Raw genomic sequence first — 4,613 nt, 5'->3', positions numbered from 1 at the left:
GGCTGATGTAGATAATCAGAGTGCATGGCTAGTAGCTCCTGCATCTGGCTTGATTAACAGTGCTGCTCTTTCGCTGCAGAAAAAGGAAATCGTGGTCCTCATATAGAGAAACAAGGCAGCGGGGCCAAGAACTTGTCCTCCAATAGCAGCGGCAGCAGGCCAGGGCTTCAGCTCAAGTAGAGCATGCTGCCCAACACCGAAGTCCTAGAGAATGTGCAGATATCACGAGCATGCAATGGCACAAATGCTCATGTCTTGCGACGCAAAGGCCACCTGAAAGAGCAAGTTTGTTCTTCCCTATGTTACTCTCTCTGTATATGTCAACATCAACATTACTTTTGGATGTTGATATTGCCATGCTTCATGATGATCGTCCTCGTTCGTTATTCCATTGATAAGCGTCTATATTCCAGCTGATGACACATTATTTTATTTATGTTCTTTCCAGCTGATGACAAATTGTTTTATTTATATTCTGTTCATGGGGCCCCACATGTGTTATGTTGTCTATAGAGCGGCGTCACGAACCGTCTCTATAGACCTTGTGTTGTTTTAATGTCACTATAGAAGTTTTGATGTGACAGATATACCGCTTACATCCCAAGTTCAGTTGAAGGAATTTCTTGGAGATTTTATCTTTTCCAGTGATGTCGCTTATCCTTATTTTACATGTTGTATATTTAGGAGTGATAAAGCTCTTTTGATGCCTCTGAATAGGCTGTTGTAATTCAGGACTGATGTAGCTCCTGAGTGAATATGTAGCTCCTTCGCCGTTGATGTTGTAATTCACGAGTGATGTAGCTCCTTTGATGCCTATGAATAGGCTCTTGTAAGTTCAACTTTGTAATTTTATATTTTTAATATTAATATAACAGTAGGCCTATATAGAGCTGTGGGTTTTTCCCTTGAGCCCCCAAGGGTTTTTTCATCCGTAGTAAGGGATCTTTATTTGAGCGGGGGTGTTAGCTATATATAGCTAATAGGGGTGCTATATATAGACAGACTATATATAGCTAACACACACATACACACACACACACATGCACACACACATACACACACACACACATGCACACACACATACACACACACACACATGCACACACACATACACACACACACACACACACACTCTCTCTCTCTCTCTCTCTCTCTCTCTCTCTCTCTCTCTCTCTCTCTCTCTCTCTCTCTCTCACAGCTTTAAGCTCTCTTGCTCTCTCTTTCATTCTTTCTTGCAAATGTTTTCTCAACAAATGTTACACTCGAATTTTTGAAACTTTTTCCTCAAACCGGCGTCGCTATTAGCATCGCTATTAGCGTCTCTATTAGCGACGCTAATAGTGACGCCAATAGCGACGCTTTTAGCGACACCGCTTTTTTGCATCGCAAATGGCCGTTGCTATTGGCCCATTTCCTTGTAGTGATTTTTTAGCCTTCCTAGTACATCGAATTAGCATAGCATATTTCACAAGGGATGAATGATAGACCGATGAAAAACTCCAACATTTTGAGGGAGCAATTTTAGTTGATATGCATTGGTAATTCTTGATAAAATGTTTGGTGCATATTCACTTGCAATTTGAAAAATATTTCCGGTGCATATACCAACACATATTTTGACATAATTTAAAAATTATTTATCACACCCATTTTGACACAATTTTTTAAAAAATTTTGATGCACATATCAATGCTTGTAAAATTTGGGAAAAATCTTGAAAGTGTAGTGCTTTGTCATGATTTCTTTATGCCATTTTAAGAAGGTGAGTGCATTACCTTCTCTCTCATCCTTTTTCCCTTGATTTCTTACTTCCTTTGATAAAATGGAATATTCACTTTCTTCTTTGCTTTGTTTCTTGTTTAGTTTAGAATAATGTTGTTTAAAATTTATAGTACACAAGATAAAATGACAAAAAGTAAAGGAATGAGAGAGAGAGAGAGAGAGAGAGAGAGAGAGAGAATAGAAGGCTACTTTGTTTTTAGTTTGTTTTAAATTATTATTTCTTATTTGCTTCATCTTGAATATGATCTATCATTATGTGATTTTGACCCTCTATCATTCAATAAATATGATATGTGCTTTAATAATGACAACATGTATCTAAATTGTGTTTAAGTTAGTTCATAAGTTATTTTGGATGTGTGGAAATATCTTAGTGATGACTTAATTTTTGTTAAAATTTTTCCTAACATGAGAATGTTTCTCATCTTTGAGCTTGAATTTTGTCTAAATAGGTCAAAACTTGATGGAAGGCCATTGATAGGATCTTTTTGCTAGCTACACAAGTGTTACAAAGCACCAAGATAAGCACTGCTAGGGTCATTCAAGAAACATTGTAGCATTTTATGTTGATCTTAGGATTGTATTGGTCTTGACATTAATTTCAATGAGGCATGAGCTTTAAGAAAGGATTATGTTGGGCATGTAATCCCTTCTGGGAAAGTTTGATATAACCAAGATTCTAAAATACTCAAAGTAATGATATGATAGTAGATAATGGTTAGTGATTTTTGGAAAGACGAGACATCAAGGGGGTTTTTTGACATGATAACTGCAGTTGTAAGGTATATTTGCAATTATGAATGTTTTTTGACATCAAGATATATTTATAATGATGAATGTGCCTATTCCAAGGCTTACTAAAACCTTAAATTAGCATATTTCACAAGGGATGAATGATATACCAATGAGAAACTCCAATATTTCAAGGGAAAAAGTTTTGTTGATATGGGTTGGTAATCCTTGATTAAATTTTTGGTCCATATTCAATCATAATTCAAAAAAGATTTCAGGTGCACATACCAGCACATATTTTGACATCATTTGAAAAATAATTTATCAAGCCCATTTCAACACATTTTTTAAAAAAATTATGTCGCACATACCAATACTAGTAAAATTTTGAACAAAACCCAAAAAACACACTGTTGTGTCATCGTTTCTCCATGCCATTGGAAGAAGGGTGAGTGCATTACCTTCTCTCTCTCTTTCTTTCTGTCAATTTCTTCTTTGCTTTGGTAAAATGGAAATATCTTCTTTCTTGTTTTCTTTTTCTGAGTTCAGAATAATGTTGATCAAAATTTGTTGTAAACATGATAAAAGGAAAAAGGATAGGAGAGAGAGCGAGACATAGAGAGAGAGAGACAGAGACAGAGAGAGAATAGAAGGTTGGTTGGTTTAAATTTTTAATTTATCATTTGTTTTGTTAATTTCTTTACAAATTCTAGTAGAATTTTGTGGTAGAAAGGAAGGTAGACAGAGAGAGGAGAGACGAAAGAGAAAGAAAGGATATGGAGAGAAGAGAGCAAGAGGGTGTGGGTGTGGGTGTATGTGTGTGTGTAGAGAGAGAGAGAGAGAGAGAGAGAGAAAGAGAGAGAGAGAGAGAGAGAGAGAGAGAGAGAGAGAGAGAGAGAGAGAGAGAGAGAGGGGGTAGAGAGAGAAGAGAGGGAGAGGGTGTAGAGAGAGAAGGGAGAGGAAGGATAGAGAAAGGAAGGTGGAAGAGAGAGGAAGGATGGAAAGAGAGAGGAGAGGGTAGTAGGTGCATAGAGAGAGAGAGAGAGAGAGAGAGAGTGTGTGTGTGTGTGTGTGTGTGTGTGTGTGCGTGTGGTATGTGAGGAGAAATGGAAGATTTTTAAGGAAAAGAGAAAGAGATAGAAGGGTGAAAGAAAGAAGATGGAAGAGAGAGAAAGAGTAGAGAGGAAGGGTATAGAGAGAAGAGAGGTTAGTGGGCGGAGAGAGAGAGATAACAGAAGAAAGAGGAATAAAGAGAGAGAGGAGAGAGGAGAGATGAAAGAAATCAAAGAAGGGTAGAGAGAAGATAGAATTCCCTGGTGGATTAGGAAAGGTTTATAAAATGATGGGATAAGAAGATGAGACTATGTTCTCCAACTATAAAAGGAAGACCTCTCCAAAGCCATGGTTAATCTATCTTTCACCCAATAAGAGCTATTCTAGCTAGCCTTAATCTCTTTGCCTATCATCTCTCTAGATTTCCATCTAAGCTTCATAATGAAAGTACATGGGTGAACTAAGGCATTTTTATTATTTTTTAAATATAAAATATATATTTTTCTCATATTTGTTGTGTATTCTCTACTCCTTACTTAGATTCTATCTGCTACACGCATGTAATTTCCACATAGTATCAGAGCCTAGGGGACTCTAAGAAGTAAAAAGGACATGAGAGAACATGGCTTCAATAGTGAAGAGACAAAATGTCATGTTCTAAATCACATAACAATGCTAGTTGTCGGGACCTAAAACGAGCCCGAATTTGGCTCTAAGGCACTAGCGGAGCCTCACTACCAGTCACATAAAACAACCCCACATGGCCTCGTGGCTAGAAGCAATGTTTAAGACTTTGCATTTGTACCTTTTTCATAGTGCAATGACTAATTCTTTCCCCCACTCCTCAAAAGGAGTCCCTAAACATGCTAGTGTTATAGACCACGTAACACACACACACACAGGGAGCACCCCTCAATTGATAAATGCACCTCCACTACGGCTCTCCTACACCTTGGGGATTGGCCCTAAGATGCACCGTGAACATCAAACACATTCCAAATAAAGTCCACTCTTTTGATAAAATTATCTAAAAGATAATAAATAAA

Source organism: Lygodium microphyllum, chromosome 5 (genome assembly GCF_053477565.2).
Source record: "Lygodium microphyllum isolate KBCC chromosome 5, Lygodium_microphyllum_v1.1.10, whole genome shotgun sequence".
NCBI classification, from domain to species: Eukaryota; Viridiplantae; Streptophyta; class Polypodiopsida; order Schizaeales; family Lygodiaceae; genus Lygodium; species Lygodium microphyllum.
This window is presented reverse-complemented; position numbering follows the sequence as displayed.